Source organism: Quercus lobata, chromosome 7 (assembly GCF_001633185.2).
Source record: "Quercus lobata isolate SW786 chromosome 7, ValleyOak3.0 Primary Assembly, whole genome shotgun sequence".
Classification (NCBI taxonomy): Eukaryota; Viridiplantae; Streptophyta; class Magnoliopsida; order Fagales; family Fagaceae; genus Quercus; species Quercus lobata.
The window spans coordinates 3,499,568-3,517,739 of record NC_044910.1 but is presented as its reverse complement, the minus strand read 5'-3'; the positions used below and the strand labels follow the sequence as shown (position 1 = coordinate 3,517,739).

General features: G+C 34.4%; 1 protein-coding gene across 1 annotated transcript in view; it reads left to right on the top strand.

The window, feature by feature from the left end:
• LOC115952963 (F-box/kelch-repeat protein At3g06240-like) overlaps window positions 1-5,629 on the top strand; it is a 32,785-nt gene extending 27,156 nt beyond the window's left edge. The window contains exon 3 of the mRNA XM_031070348.1: window positions 5,321-5,629. The gene's annotated coding sequence lies outside the window, so the exon portion shown is untranslated. The remainder of the gene's footprint in view (window positions 1-5,320) is intronic.
• The last annotated feature ends 12,543 nt before the right edge of the window (window positions 5,630-18,172 follow it).

Here is an 18,172-nt window from a genome sequence, read left to right as displayed (position 1 = left end):
GAGCCTAGACAGTCACCAAGTTACATAACAGTCTATATATATAAAGCCAAAGTTTAGAGAAAAGTCATTTAGATTTTAATTGTGAGCTAATTTTGTGCCATGTGTTCACTTCAGTTTTTCATTCTTTGCACCAAGTGAGTTAATAAATGCAAAATACTAAGAGTCCAATATTAATTAATTATAAATAAAAAAAATAAAGTATATATCTACTCAACAAAAATCACCACACATTCTATCTTATTAAAAATTAGAATAAAAATGATTATAAGTAGTATTAAACTTAGGTAGGAATTTGATTAATTAAATATGTTTTTATGATAAAAATGTGTTAGTTTTAAATGCATGTTACAAGCTAGTACTTGGTAATAGACTAAGCATGCCATATAAGATCTCATACCAATCCATCAAATGCAATATGTGTCCAATTGCATTCCACGTTTCTACTTGTAGACCTCCTGACTTTCTAGGTTTCCAAATAATTATGCATAAAGTTTACTTGAAAAAAAAATTGCATTTAAATTTAAAAAAAAAAAAAAAAAAAAAAAACCATTCATCTAAACAATATTCATAGTTGAGCTCCAAATCACAATGTTTCTTGCTCTTGTGGTTGGCAAAGACCAATCTTCTCGTCGAATAATGCAGAGTAGGTTTTGAATTCCGTTTCGAAGACTATTGTGGATTGATAATTGGAACGGAATATTCCAAAATCGGTGTGTTTTGGTGCACCATTTCGGAATTATGCATCGGATATTTATACACACACATGTATATAATTTATATATTTATAACTTCATGTATCATTATATCTAATTAACCAAAACAAAATTTAAAATATGATAAGGGAATAAAATGAGTCAAATGATAAATTTTGGGCTTTAATGTTTAAAAAAATCTAGCACAATTTGGAATAGGTTGGAATTTAGATTTTAGAGACAGGAATTCATCTGGAACACTGACATAGATTGGAACAACTCGGAATTTAGGCCCAAATGAAACAAAGGGGTAAGTGCACTAGATTAAGCATCGGAATGGCTGGAATGGAACGGAATTTAAAACATAGATGCAGAAACCTATGCATGTTGAGGTGTTGCAGGTTCACTCACCCCTTAAAGACCATAAGTTTGCAATATTGTTACCTCAAGGTAGTTAGCATCTTTTTAGCTTTGTGTTTTCTCATAATTGATAACATGCTGAACAAGGAATCATAAGTTCATAAGAGTGATTTGTTTCTAGCAATTAATATTGTGATAATTTATGATTGTTGCATAGCAAGAAATTGTGGCTCAGTTTGTGCTTTTTGCATCTATTTTTCTTGTTTTAGATAATGCTAACTTTTGCCTCGAGTTTCTTTTACTTTTCCTTCATTTAAATAGTTTTTTCTCTTCTATATGACTTTTCCTGGTTCGGAGGCAATGATAGGCTATAGGCATGGCAAGCTTTTCCTTATAGTAACCCCTCTCATCTCACACCTATATGTGGAGAAGGTGGCACACAATCAAAAATCCTAACACAACTTCCAAAAAAAATATCTACCAAGAAGCTAAGCTAACAACTTTATCTTTGTAATTTATAATACTGAAAATCATTCCATCTTATAATGTGCAAATGTTCTTAGTTTGTTATTTAGGTCAAAGTTATCTTTAAGAGGATGGTTAAAGATTTCTCCTAAGCAATTTGAGAAAGTAGGCATTAGTGTTATGAATGAAAATAATACATTGAGTGATCAATTATTGTTGAGGAAGGGATAGCACCCTACAAGTAAGGCACATTGAACACTCAAGTCTGTGTGTCTATATATATATATATATATATATATAGAGAGAGAGAGAGAGAGAGAGAGAGAGAGAGAGAGAGAGAGAGAGAGAGAGACCAACTTTAACCACTAGTTAGGGATGTATCACTTAGAGCATGTTAACTAATGATACCAACCTTAACTTTTATGGTGTTTTTCTGTTGTTTAGTTGACTTTGGTTTTACTTTCAAATGTTTTGTTTTGGTTGTAAAGAACAATTGATGTCATATATTCATATTGTATTTATAAGGACTGAATTTGGATTCGACCCAGTATAAGATTGAGTTTTAACCCAACAAGCCCAAACAATGAATTTGTAGAGCGTGAATGAAAAAACTAGATCTACTCCTGAAGATAAACAATAAAATTTGCTGATTTAAGATCATTAAACACAAGTAAGATAAGAAAGTCTATCATCGGCATGGCCTGAGGTGCTTATATTATAATGTCTTGTTGATGACCAAAGTTACAAGAGTTCACAATATTATTACAAAGATTTCTTGATTTTCTCTCATCCCCTTCTTTAGGCCCTCTTCCAATGCTATATACTACAATCTTTGTATCATCCCTACCATACACGTGTAGGTTAGATTTTGGGAACTCCTTCTTGTCCTATCCAATACCTCCCAAAACCATCAACTAATAGCTGTTAGGTATGATTGACTTAGCTAGGGCTTCATTTTGGTTGTGCTGGAAAAATTGAATTGTAGTTGTCATTAAATCAACTTGATTTAGCAGTGCATCTGTATAGTTTCTTATCAGATTCCATTGAATGGTTCACTGGTTAAAATTCTTTTCCCTCAATGTGGCTTAAGGTAAGGGGTCCGCTTTCACCTTTATCCTTTGTCTCTGGCCTTATTGGAGTGACAATTTCGAGGTATTATTAAAGGAGTATGGATTGCAAGAAATCTGGACCCAATTCTCATCTCATGTTTGCAGATGATTGCATTGTTTTTGTGAGACACTAATGATATGCAGGATAATGTTTTGAAATGTTAGTGTTGTTGTGACCTTTCTGGAAAGATTGTAATTTTGACAAATTTGAGGTGTTTTTCAGTCCTAACACTCCTGAGCAGGGTATAAACCCTGTGTTAGCTCTTTTTAAGGTGAAAAAAGTTGATGGACTTGGTAAGTATTTGGGTCTAACTTAGATATGGGTCAGAAAAAGACATCATTTCCTGATTTTTTTTTTTTCCTTTATATAGACTTGGTATTGATCAAACATTAGATCTGAACCTATAATGTTTGATATGGCACTATTCTATAAATTCTTATTATTGTTGATTGATTAATTTAGTTAAGTGGCTTTATCTCTAGGATAAGTAGCTTATCCAGGTTGTGGTCGCTGCTGTTGGTTATATTGAGGTGATAGTAGACTACGTAGCATGTATACATGAAATTGTTTATCTTCATTTCGAATTTTCTTTAATATAGTCATTTATTAATGATATTAAAAAAGTGGCCAGTGTTGGCTATCAACTTTCAGCAATCTTATTTATCCGGCCAAGTCCATGTTTTCTGCCACTTATATTTAGATAGATGTGCTCAACTGTTTCTTTGCTACCAATTTTATGGTGACCTCTTTTACCTTCATGTTTTTACACACATACTAAATGTTTCTCATTGTATTATTTATTTAAAAATTTTCTCATTTTGTCAACTGTAATCTATTCTGTTTATGCTAAAGATTTTGGCCAAGAACTTATAGTTTAACTGTTATTTCTTAATATTTCCAATGGAAACATTCATAGTTTAAATTCCCCTCCCCCATTATAATTATTAAATTATCAAAAATGGCTTTTCTTGTTCATTTTAAATATTCTATTGCCTTATATGCTTATCTTGCTACCAAAATAACATTCCCATAAATGTTGGATGAGAAAGCAGCTCACTAGCCAGTATTGCTTGATTATCTGGGGGTTAAGAAATAAGAATTGAAAATGACATTGACCTGTTTATACTCCTCTTCTGGAACTATTGTGCTATATTTCCTTGGCATGATTTGCGTGTTTTTTAGACCCAATTAGTTATGCTTAGAATAGATGTATTGTTTTGTTGGCTTCATTTCATTCCCTTGCTAGATGCTTTGAGGGATGCAAATGGTCATTGCTAGAGATTAATTCCTTTTTCTTACATACTCTCATTAATTGGAGTGTGGCTTTGTCGCATTTCCTTGTTTTTCCTTTCTTGTTTTGTTTGATAATTGTAATCTTGGTTCTTGATTTTTGTCCCCACAATACATCCTCATTATGCTTGGGTTGGCTATTTTTTATTAATAAAATTTTTCTTAACTATAAAAAAAAATATATATATTATTATGGATTAATTTCATTGGTGTTTGCCAGTCAACTGAATCTAAACAGTCTCGGTTTTGATGATTAACAGAATTGGATAATAGCAACTTCGGAGTTTGGAGGGAGAATAGAAAATAGAGGAGTTTTTTTCTTTTTACCCCCTCCTTTCTTTGTGTTGCTCCTGCAACTTTGGGAAGCAGAATTGCCTCATTTCTTTAAGCTTCTTCTTAAAGGGTTTAAAATTTCAAATTGAAAGTACACGAGCTGTCTTTCATTTAAGCTCAAAGTTCAGGAACCGCAATCATGCTTTATGCTCCCCCATTCTTGTAAACACTCTCATGAAGTTCTCCAGCCCTCTATTCTATTTTGTCCAAACAGGATATATTACAGTTGCTTAAGCCATTTTGTTCTAGCTACTTTTTTTAATAAACTCTTTAACATGTTAAGCCAATCTAGTTCCATCTACACATTACCTGCGGGTTTGACACAAAACTGAAAACCTGGCTACATAATACCTTGGAGATATCACAACCCATAGACAAGTGATATGCCCTTATTATATTTGTCTATCTGTAGTGAGGAGCCTAGATAGTCACCAAGTTACGTAAAGTTGAGAGAAAAGTCAATTAAATTTCAATTGTGAGCTAATGTTGCACCATGTGTTCACTTAAGTTTTTCATTCTTTGCATTGAGTTAATAAATGCAAAATACGAAGAGTCCAATATTAATTAATTATAATAAAAAAAAATCAAGCATATATCTACTCGATAAAAATCATCACACGTTCTATCTTATAAAAAATTAGAATAAAAATTATTATAAGTAGTATTAAACTTAGGTAGGAATTTGATTAAGTATATTTTTATGATAAAAATGTGTTAGTTTTAAAAGCATGTTACAAGCTAGTACTTGGTAAGAGCATCCGCACTGGAAATTGTAAATGCCAAATCCAAGGAAATTTTGACATTTCAAGCCTAAAAGAGTCAGCAGCTGGGATTGTAAAACTGAAGAATTGTAAAAATTTTTAGAATTGTGCTACAGTGCCATTCTACATGTAGAATGACACTGTAGCACTATTGTATAAATTTTTTTAATCACTTTTATTCTCTCTGTCCTCTGTCTTCTCTTTCTCTTTGTCTTTAGGGCTGAGACGTCTTCTTTCTTTCTTAACTCTCTCTTTCTGTTTTCTCATCTATGCTTTCTCACTCTCTGACTCGCTATTGGTCGAAGCAAGGTCCGTTGAAGGGGTGGCGGTGATGGCGAGGGTTTCAAATCGGTGATAGAGTATTTTCGACGACCTGGGTTTCAAATCAGTGGCTTGGGTTTGCTGATCGGTGGCTTGGGTTTGCTAATTGGTAGCTTGGGGTTGCTGATCGGTGGCTTGTGGAGATCGGCGAGTCGGCATGGTGGGTTTGAATTGATTTCCTTGAGCGTGGGTTTGAAGTGGTTTTTCTTCTTAGTGTGTTTCTGGAAATTTTTTGTGTTTCTTGGCAATTTCCTCGACCGGTGGTGGTAGTTTTTGGCAATTTTTTGTGTTTCTTTTCCTCTTGGTAGTTGTTTCTTGTGGCTGTTGTTGGTGGTGAGTTTGGTTATGGTGGTGGCAAGGTGGGTTCTGGGTTTTTCTTTTTTGGAACAGGGTTTCTGGGTTTTTCTAAGAGGAGTGCATTTTGTTGTTTAATATATTTTAATGTGTAAATATATTATTTTAATGAGTAGAATAAGAAAATAAAAGTTGGGATGCTGGATGTATGGTAAAATGGTATTGAATAATTGATAAAGTGACTTTTTGGGATGGTAAAATAGGATGAGATGAGAATTTCGGCTGTGGATGCTCTAAGAGCATCCGCACCGGGCATTGCAAATGCCATATGTAAGGTGGGTTTGGCATTTTAAGCCCAAAAGATCTTAGCATCTGGGATTGTAAAAAGGAACTATTATAAAAAAAAAAAATTGGAATTGTGCTATTGTACAATTCTACCCTTAGAATTGTATTGTAGCACAATTCTAAACTTAAATAATAATATTTAATACTCTCTCTCCTCCTTTTTTAACCCGAAATTTCTCTCTTCTCTCTCATTATTTCTCTTCTTTTATCTCTCTTCCTTCTTTCTTTCTCATTTGCTCTCTGCTCTCTTCAGACCCAGGACCCCGTGCTCTCTCTCTCTCTCTCTCTCTCTCTCTCTCTCTCTCTCTCTCTCATCTGGTGGTTGTGGGTTTCTCTATCTCTCTCTCTAGTGGTGGTGGGATTGTGACTGACGTGGGCATGGGTTGATGTGGGTTTTGATGACGGTGGGTCGTGGGTTTTGACAACGGTGGAGATCAGTGGGTGGCGAGATCGATGGAGCTGTGGTGGTTGTGGCATTGTGATCGGCGTGGTTTTTTTTTTTTTTTTTTTTGGGTTTGCTGGTATATGTGATTGGCGTTATGGTGGCTATGGCGTTGTGATCGGCGTGATGGTTTTTTTTGTTTTTTTTTTTTTTTTGTTTTTTCGCCGATTTGGGTTGATATGGATGATGGAGGAGTTGTGTGGAGGAGTTGGGTTGATATGGATGATGGAGGAGGAGTCTAGAAGAAGGTGAAAAGTAAAGTAATGGAAGATTCTGAAAGGTACACACGTGTGGAAGAGAAAATTGGGAAAAAACAAAAAAGGGAAAAATATATTTTATTCTGAAGATATATTATTTTAATGAGTAAAATAGAAAAATAAAAGTTGGGATGTTGGGTGTATTGGAAAATGGTATTGTATAATTGATAAAGTGACTTTTTGGGATGGTAAAATAGGATAGAGTAGCATTCTCTGATGCAAATGCTCTAATAGACTAAGCATGCCATATAAGATCTCATACCAATCCATCACATGTAATATGTGTCCAATTGCATTCCATGTTTCTACTTGTAGACCTCCAGACATTCTAGGTTTCCAAATAATTATGCATAATGTTTACTTGAAAAATTGCATGTTTAGGCCTTTTAAAAAAAAAAATAATAATAATAATAAAAACCAAAAAACCATTTATCTAAACCAGATTCATAGTTGAGCTCCAAATCACAATGTTTCTTGATCTTGTGGTTGGCAAAGACCAATCTTCTCCTCAAATGATGTAGAATGGGTTTTGAATTCTGTTTCAGAGATCGTTGCGGATTGACAATTGGACGAAATATTCCGAAACCTATGTGTTTTGGTGCACCATTTCGGAATTATGCACCGGATATATATACACACATGTACATAATTTATATATTTATAACTTCTATATTATTATATCTAATTAACCAAAAAAAAAATTTAAATATGATATGGGTGTTGGAAAAATTGGTTTTGCATCTCATACAAAACGCACAGTGGAAGCAACACAAGTATCCTGTTCATTCATATGAGATAACATGGAATACCTAGAATTTTAAAAACAAAGAATAAAAAAGCGTACTTTGATGTAGTGAAATTCAGAACAAAAGAAGTTCGAACTTGGAAAGACCTTCAATGTTCACCCCAATTTCACAGATGCCCAAGATGTGTGGTTTCTCAATCAGTTATGTACACACTTGTTCAAGAGAGAATATGAATGTGTTTTGAGAAAACTGTCTTGTTTCTCTTTTAATTGTATGTACGCTTTTAAACTGTCAAAAACAGTTACTTTATTTAATAACTCTTATTAAATAAAAAAATAACTTATTATCTAATTGGGCTAGCCTTTGGGCCAGTCTAATTGGGTTTGAGTATGTGGCTTGGGATGGGACCAAAGGGACAAATAAAGTTTTAGCTTCAATGGGCTTCGGGCTTATCTGTCAAATCTTGACAAGCTCAAAATTACCATTAATTATATTTAATACCACTATATAAATATAATTGCACTCTAAGCTTTATTAATAAAATTAAATCCCAAGACTTTATTATCTAAATAATTAACTCATTCATTAAAATATTCATAGTAATACAAAGTCATAATATATAACTGCCATTTTGAAAATTACTACCTCTTGATCCTTGAGTACCCAGTTTAATCTTTTAAGTTATTCATATATATTGATGAAATCAAATTTCATAAAATATAAATTTTAGTAACTCTTTACTAAAGTGGTCAGACCTAACACTTTAAATAACCAAACTCATTAAATTTATCTCAAGAGAATATTTTATATCTCTACAAAGAGGCTATGAATTCCATCTTAAGGATATGTGTTCCTTTAGCACTACGTGTGACTGTCCAACATACTGAGGTTTTGACTGTTGAATTAGATCTCAATCCTAATATATCAAAACAACCAACATTTCATGATCGTGTTCACTATCCTCTTAGAATTGAGAGTTTATGTAAATTAAAGTTGTGAGATTTATTATTCAGTTGACAATCATTAATAGAATAATTAATCTTACAGCAGTCTAGTTCAATATATTTTATTCACTTAAGACACATCAACATATCAACTAGAAGTCTCTACTTCTATGATCAAGACAAACTATCTTAGTTGACACGTTATATTCTTCACAAATGAAATGCCCAATTTCATTACCAACTATGAACTAAGATTTTGAGTTTACAAAGAACTTGTGATTTATATCTTATGTGACTAAATCACAAAAGATATAGGTTAAGTGAGAGGGAATGAAATGGATCGGACGGAACACTCATTTCTTTCTATTCCATCAAAACCTCAAATTTTCATCCCCCAAAATTGGGAGGAATTTGAGAGAATGAAATTAGATTTAATGAATTTTTTTTACTAAAACTCCCAAAATATCCGTATATATTCTAATAATAATATTGTCATAAAATAATTTCATTCATTTTTCTCTATGTTACTTCCAAACAATATTACTTACTTTCCATTCCTTTATTTTAAAACATCTAAATAAGATGACTTAATTCCATTCATTTCATTTCATTTCTATTCATTTCCCCTACTTAAATACATTTTATTCCATTCTATTTCTTTTCAAGGGAATGATTGTTTCATTCACTCCATTAAAACTTCCAGACAAGGGAATGGCAAAAATATTCTAAAATTATTCTTTTCATTCCATTCATTTCTATCCCATCCCCTCATCCTACACCAACACGGTGAAGATGGAATTTAATCTAAATTCCTAACATAGGTCCCCAAAAAAATTCTAGGTAGCTAAGGTAACAACTTTTTCTTTGTGATTTATATTGCTGAAATTTATGTCATCTTACAATGTGCTAATTAATATTCTTAGTTAGTTCTTCTGGTCAAAGTTATCTTTTAGAAGATGGTTAAAGACCTTTCTTAAGCAATTTAAGAAAGAGGACCTTGATGGTTAAAGACTTCTCTAGACCATTTTTACAACTCTCACTCCTTCTCACATTCATCTTCGTTCTTTTCAATTTGTGTTCATTTCTTACCTTCAATTCATTCAAAGCTTCTTATTACTCCATTGGACCATTGAACATCTCAAGTTATAGGTAAATAATCTATATTTTAGTCAATTTTTCTAAGACCTAGTTGATATGGGTTTTTTATTTCTTAGATATATACTCATACAATTACTTTTACAATGGTGACTCTAGGAATATTTTCTAGGGAAGTCATTCAAATTCGTGTTAAAGAGGTTGATAAGGATTTTTTTTTTTTTGGTAAATAATATATGATAGGCCAAAAATGTATTGACTCTTTTGGCAAATTAATTAATTAATTATTCAAGTTAATTAATTAAGTCAATTTAACATGCAATAGCGTGGTAGCACAAACAAATCACCAAATTAGCTAAATGCAACGGAAAATAAATTTGACACAGGTGATTTGTTTACGAATGGGGAAAACCATCGAGGCAAAGCCCCACCACTGCCGAGAATCTACTATTATCAATCACAAGCAGTTACAAGTAAAAAGAATCCCAATATCTAATACCAACCTACAATTGAACCCTTACCCCAATACCCAATTGGACTTGTATTGTAGCGGTAATCTCTTCGTTCAATGCACGAATCCCAATACGTGACTAACACATCAACTTGAAGAAGATATTGACTGCAAAGTTTTTCAGTTCATCCAACAATAAAGATCAGGAAGCTTCATGGTCACAAAACCCTTGGCGTAAAGACGTAGTAGCTTCTACAGAGAATATGTTGAACTAGAGCAATTTCTGCTTCCGATCACAATATGCATGGATTATTCTTTTTCAACACCTTGCATCCTTGTGACGGCTCTTAAAATAATCCTTATATATGTCTAAGATTGTGAGAAAAAAAAAAACCCTACATAAATACTAATGGATATGCATGTAATCAGATCTGGAAAACCTGATTTCATAATTCTCAACAAATACAGCTTGTGTCGAGCTTCAGCAATAATTCTCGATAGAAAGGATTCTGTCGAGACTTTTGTCGAGCTTTAATAAGCAGCACATTCTTCACTTGTTTCTTGGTTAGATTTGCATGGCTTCAATACTAAACTTGAACACTTGTTTCTTGAAGTACTAAACCCATCCTAGATCTACCCAATTACAAGTAGAGTGCGTTTTGTCAAAGGATTAGCCAATTATAAGACTACTCTCAAACCCAAAACTACTTCCCTTTTTTGTCACGAATGACAAAGGGTAAGTCACTAAGAGGTTGTCATTTCGTCATCACTAGAAGAGCTAGCATCATCATTCTCATCATCACCAGTATCGTCATCCTCCTTAGCTGAAGCCTTTGGAGAAAGAGATGGCGAGGGAGTGAAACCACCAAGGTGAGCCCGTCGACGTGCTATACGACCTACACGAGTGTGCACCTGACACATCTCATCAGTGAGAGAGTCAAGGCAAGCATTCATGCACTGAAGCTGTGTCATGATGGCCTTAAGAGTCACACCACCAGTTGTAGAGGTAAAAGGAGTTGAGGAAGAAGGAACAGCAGAAGCTGCAAGATCGGTCGTCTCCATTAGTGGCTGCTTCGGTCGAAGCTGGGCCTTGCTCCATTGAACAGAATCGGCATTGATGGCACCCATGATGGTGAAGTAAGGAGAATCAAGAATGGGGATGGAGAAGTGGCGAAGGATCCGCGTGATAGCTGAAGGAAAGATGAGCTTATCATGGGTTGCTGTATCCTGATACACATCAAAGACAGATGTAATGAAGTGAGAAGGAAAATCTATAGAGAGGTCATTAAGAAGAGACAAAAGAAAGCGAGCACGAGGCTCTGTGATAGAGTTATAGTGAGACAATTGAGTAAGAGTAAAGCAGCGTTTGGATAGCGCTGATGCGTGTCCAACGTCTGCCTTTTCTTTTCTTTTCTTTTTTAAAAAAAGAAAAAAAAGAAGTGCATTTCTATCAGGTTTGTGGGTCCCGTGCATTGTTCACGAGACCCACAAACCTCTTTTTTCACCAAAAATTTAATTAAAAGTGGATCACATGGCATTATTCACACATTTAAAAATTATTTTGCTACAGTATTTTCAGTTTTTAACAAAATAAGCGGTATCCAAATATATCCTAAATGTCATCACCATGTTAAGAAACCTTGGGCCTTTGGCAAAACCTGAGCATGGGGTGTTTTGCTTACCACCTCATATGGAAGGAGTCTCACAAAAGTGAGACAAAAGCTCGTCTCTGGACACAATCCAAAGACGCTCATAACCGGGATAGTCAGGATGCGTTACTCACGGAACATGTAGTACCTCGGATATAAGATCCAGGGTAACTACGATACGTGTACCGCGAAATGTAGTGGCAAACCGAGGTACAAAGGTATCGATACCATGTATATTGGAGTAAAACTCCTATATAAACACGATGAGACACCTCAAGGGACTCTCAAGTAGAGATTCCTAGCCCTGAGTCCGAATGGCGGTGAGGAGAGGAGTGTCAGAAAAGTCCGACAGGATAACATGGCGCTTCGGATGAACACCACGTTTCTGAAATTTCTCCAAGAAGTCCTTTCGGGCCTTCTCATCACAGAACCGAACGTGGAGAGGAGGGATAGGATCAAAAGAAGAAGACCCAGAACCAAGAGGACTCCGAGTCGGAGTGGATTTACGTGCTTTAGGTGCCATTGCGCAATCTATCCAAGAGAGAGAACACATCACAACCAGATTACAAGGAAAAAAAAATGTATGCATGAAAAATGCATGAACATGTGACGTGCAATATTTAAAAAGCATCATGGGTAAGACCCAATCCAAACCTACCATCAAACATTTCAATAATCAAACACACATCTAAAATGCATGAAACATTGTTAAAATGCAATGAGAATGCAATGCATGAGCATATAACATCAAATCAATAACACCCAACCCAAAAATTTCACAAAAATATCAAAAAAAAAAAAACCCCAAAAATTTTCAAAAACCCTAAAACCTAGGTATAAAATGCATGAATGCATGTAAATGAGGGTTTAAGAACACTTACCAGAAGATTAAGACTTGAACTAGGCTGAAAATCATGTGGGTAGAGAGATAGGAGTGAAAGAGAAGTGTTTGGAGAGAGAGAAAAATTTTTCTGTCGAGAAAGAATGAGAAAAGTGAGATCTAATTCGCGCCTAGCCTATATAAGGAAATCGCAGCTCAATGGATCGAAGTATCTGTCGAGCACTAAATCTCAATAGAAATGAATCTGTCGAGGTGCTGTCGACGGCAAAATCATCCCGATGGATCGAGAATCTGTCAAGAATCTATCAGCCAAACAGAGAACTTAGAAATTTGGCTCGATAAATCGAGAATCTATCAAGAAGAAACTCAGAAATCTCGATGGATTGAGAATCCATCAAGATTTGTGGAGAAAAGAAGAAAGAAGGTATCGATAGAAAGGAATCTGTCAAGGATCTATCAAAAAGCTGTCGAGCTCGAAGAAAACAGGTTTTTCAAGAAGGGAAAAACACATAGAGATGAATGCAACAAGCAAGCTACTCAAACATAGATCCAATCAACATATTAAGCTCTCAAAACATCTTTCAACAACTATGTGAAGTATTCATAGATCCAAAACACACACACAATAAACAAGTCTAACCAATTTTATATTTCAAAAACAAGTTGAGCAGTTCAGTAAGCATATATTAACACATGTATTCCTTGTGATGGCCAAATCACATTGTACCTGCACATGTATCAAAAGTAGCAAAAAGCTTGCGTGTTGTGTGTGAAATATAGCAAGAGTGCATAAGTGTTTCATATTATGAAGATTTGAGACTAGAGAGAATCAAATACACTCACATATAATCATAACTGTTTGATGGGGACTATCACCTTCGAGGTACATCCTATAACTCCCACTTCTCCTAGAAACACACTTACAACCATTTTTAAAAGCATTTTGATTCTTTTTGCTTTAATTTTTCTTTGCATATTTTTCTTTTGAGCATAACATGTGTGGGCATACAAGAGAGAGAGAAGAAGTACCCAATTATGTAAGCTTAAACATCACAATTTTGCTATGCCGAAGCACACAGATGTTATACATGATTAGAGCGCTTTAGTGGTGAGATGGTTTTTTATGCATTTTTCTTAGGATTTTCTAGTCAATTTCGTCAAAAGAGTGATATGAGTGTTAAGATATAAGAGATTACTTAATCGTACTCATCACAAACACGAGCCACAAAACTCACTTGCTTAGTTGTGCATTGAGATGCTCATCTAAGTTACAAGAGATACAAAGTTTAGAAAACTTTGTTTCAATGGCCATCCAAGGTACACAGGTACCAATATACACAAACACACACTATTTTTGTATTTTTCTGATTTTTCAATTTTTTTATTTTTTTAATTTTATGAAAAACAAAATAAAGCAAAAATGAAAACATCCAAAACAAAAACATGAAAAAAAACACACAAAACATAAAACTGGACTGACTCAAAACAGGAATGCAAAAACAAACAAGTAAAGCATAAACATAAGGGGGGAGAGAGAGAGAGAGAGAGAGAGAAAGAAGTGACTAAATCACTTTGAGCCTTTTTCCTTCCACACCTTGGAAAAACCTTTGATCTGGAGGTGAGGGAGAAGAATTGAAACTATTCAAGTTCGAAAGGAACATGAGAGCCTTAAGAAGATTTCCAAGAGGAGCAAAAGAAGATGGAAACTGATTCTGGTTTCCAGATGAGAGCATACTATTGCTTTGTTGAGTGGCTAACCACTAGTAACAATTTGGATGAGTATGCCCTGAAGCTCCACAGTGATGACAGAAATGTGGCTTCTTCGGTTAAGACTTTTTGATGTTTACTTTCTTAGTCCTAGGATTTCTAGCCTCTTTCTTTTCAACCTTAAGGGATGCTCCTAAAATAAATTTGCCTTTATTTAAGCTATTTTAGTTTTAGCTTCATCATTCTTAGAATTAACATTATTAGCAGGTGAGACAAACACAGTTGTACTAGATGGGGCAATATTAGGAGAAGAGAAATTATACCCCAAATTGGTTTTATCAGAAGCAGCTTTTTGAAAGTTTAGCATCTCATTGAGCTTTGCACTGGAAGTCCTCTCCAATTGAGCTCTAACCTGGAACAGTTTTGCTTCAAGTTTCTTTGTCCTTTCAGCAAGGAATTTGCTCTCAAACCACAAAGCTCCAATGGTTTGATTTGCTTCATCAACCTTTGTAGAAAGCTCCCCTCGATCTAGCTCCACATCACTCCATTTCTTGGTGGCCAGCCTATACAGTTTCTCATACTTCTTGGAAACCTTGTACAACTTAGCATAGGCTGTATGGATGTCATCTTGATCATCCATTTTCTCAAATTTTGATTCCACCAAGTCCTATTCATCATCTACTATCTCTGTAACCCCTTCAGTTGGATCAATTGTGGCAGTGAAGGCACTCAAGATTCCTTCGTCATCACTGTCATTTGACTCAATCTCAGGCTCGATGTCACTCAAGGTAGTAGCTCATCATAATAGGATCAACTGTGGCAATGAAGGCACTCAAGATTCCTTCGTCATCACTCTCATCTGACTCAATCTTAGGCTCGGTGTCACTCAAGGTAGCAGCAAGAGCCTTGCTTTTCCTAGTTGTCTTGAGATATGTTGGACATTCTTGTTTCATGTGTCCAAAACCTTGACATCCAAAACACTTTAGTCCTGAGAGAATAGTGTACTGACCGCCATCCATAGCATCCTTCTTTCCTCTATCTTAGCTTTTGAATTGAGAAGAATTGGATATCTTACTGTCCTTATCAAATCCTTTCGCATTGGCATTCTTCATGAACTTCTTGAACTGCCTAGTGATGTAGGACTTCATCTTGGAATCTTCATCATCCGAAAACTTAGCAGTCTCATTACTTTTGGCCTTCAGTGTCATGCTCTTGCTTTTGGTTCCTTTTCCAATTCTAGTCAAACCCAATTCATAGGTTTGCAAGTTGCCAACCAGCACTGTTAAATGAATTTTGTCAATGTCCTTTGATTCTTCAATGACAGTGATCTTGGCATGGAATCTATAGGCAGAGATTTGAGCACTTTTCTCACAATCTTGAGTTCGGGAATAGTTTCCCCAAGATTAAAGGCTGAGTTGACTATGTCCTTGAGTTTAACATAGAACTCATCAAATGACTCATCCTCCTTCATCTTTATCTTCTCAAAGCTTGTAGTGAACCTTTGGAGCTTTGAATCCTTGACAACCTTAGTCCCTTCATAGGTTGTCTAAAGGATGGTCCATGCTTCCTTTGCAGTTTCAGTCGAGGATATTTTCTTGAACTCTTCATTTTTGACCGCACTGAAAATGGTATTCAATTCTCTGCTGTTAAAGTTTGTTGCTTTGATCTTTGCATCATCCTAATTAGTCGATGCTTCCTTTGGCTTAGTTTAGCTAGTCTCCACAGCTTGCCCACCTTTTCATCTAAAGACTACAAAAAAGCTCTCATGGGTACTTTCCAGTATGCATAGTTAGTGTCATCAAATAAAAGAGATATAATAAGAGATTGTCCTCTATCCATGACAAACGGGGGTCAATGAATTACACAGCAAAGATTAAACCTAATCAGAGTGTAATAACACTTGATAGGCCAAAAATGTATTGACCCCTTTGGCAAATTAATTAATTAATTATCCAAGTTAATTAATTAAGTCAATTTAACATGCATTAGCGTGATAGCACAAATAAATCACCAAATTATTTAAATACAATGGAAAATAAATTTGACACAGGTGATTTGTTTACAAATAGGGAAAACCACCGAGGCAAAATCCTACTGGGTGAATTTAAGGTTACCACTCCTAAGAATCCACTATTATCAATCACAAGCAATTTCAAGTAAAAGGAATCCTAGTTCCCAATACCAATCTATAGTTGAACCCCTACCCCAATACGCAATTGGACTTGTATTGTAGCGGCAATCTCTCCGTTCAATGCATGAATCCCAGTACATGACTAACTAATAATGCACGGATCCCATTACGTGACTAACACACCAACTCAAGGAAGATGTTGGCTTCAAAGTTCTTCAATTCATCCAACAATGAAGATCAAGAAGTCCCTTAGTCACAAAACCCTTGGCGTAAAGATGCAATAGTTTCTACAGAGAATATGATGAACTAGAGTAATTTCTGCTTTCAGTCACAATATGCATGGATTATTCTTTTTCAACACCTTGCATCCTTGTGACGGCTCTTAAAATAATCCTTATATATGTTTAGGGTTGTGAGAAAAAAAACCTTACACAAATACTCATGGATATGCGTGTAATCAGATCTGGAAAACCTAATTTCGTAATTCTCGACAGATATAGCTTGTGTCGAGCTTCAGCAATAATTCTCGATAGAAAGGATTCTGTCGAGACTTAATGAGCAGCACCTTCTTCACTTGTTTCTTGGTCAAATTTGCATGGCTTCAATACTAAACTTGAACACTTGTTTCTTGAAGTACTAAACCCATCCTAGATCTACCCAATTACAAATAAAGTGCGTTTTGTCAAAGGATTAGCCAATTACATAAATATGTCCCTAACAATATATATACTTTTTAATTTCATCTTGATCATTATGATGATAAGATGAGATCTTTTCTCGCAAACCATGATCCAAAGGAAGATTTTTTAAGTCAACATGAGTTCTCTTAAAAGATAAATCTTAGGTAAGATATTAATCTTAAGGCACACGTGATTTTCTTATTAGAAATTTATCCATGCACTAGCAAGAAAATAAAAGATAAAGCATAAATTCATTGGACATATTATTTCTTAGTATAATAAAGACATATTATTTCTTTGTGTGTGTGTGTGTGTTTTATTTTAGATAATAAAACAACTTTATTACTTATAATATAATGTCATACATAGCATTATACAATAGGATTTTAGGGCAATAATCCTAACAAATATAAGTGGAGGTAATGCCAATTTATAAATTTGGTGAGACGCTCAAGAATCTAAAGACTTTCGATTAAGTAAAACTAAAATAGAGTACATGGAATGTAAATTCTAATAAAATTAGAAGCAAAGATGAAAGGATGGTAAAACTTTTTGGTCAAAAAAACTAAAGAGCTAGAGCTTTCCATATCAGCACAAGTTTATATTTATAACATAATACAAAAACATTCATATATGTACAACTTTATGTTTTAAAAAATAGTTTATTACATTCACTAAAGATTAAAAAATAATTGAATGCAAGTTGATGGTTTTATAGGTTATGTTACTTGTAAAGATTTTTAAATTATTTGGAGTACAAGTTGAACATTTTTTGTTGTAATAATTGTATTAATATCTAAAAAGTATTAATTGATTTAACTTCTAATTGAGTTCTTTTCTTTTAATAAATGAACATGCTTAGTAAGTGTTAAGGATTAAGAATTCATAAACCCTTGACGTGATGGTCACTCCACAAGTATAGGTTTTGCAGGGGTGAGGGGTAAGGACTCGGGTTCAAGTCTTCAGGAGAGAATTTCACATTTAGATTAGGCTAAAGTAGAATTTTATCTCAGTTAAAACAAAAAAAAAAAAAAAAAAAAAAAAAAAAAAAAAAGGATTAGGAGCTTTAATACATGTATAGTGCATTGTGTAAAAAAAAAAAAAAAAAAAAAGAAAAGAATAGATTCGAACATTGGATAAGTATCATATGAGAGAAAGGAATATGCATTTATGGACTAAGTATTCAATTTGCATATTAACCCATCATAACCAAATCACTAAATGAATAGACCGAGTATATAATCAGAAACTAGAAAAT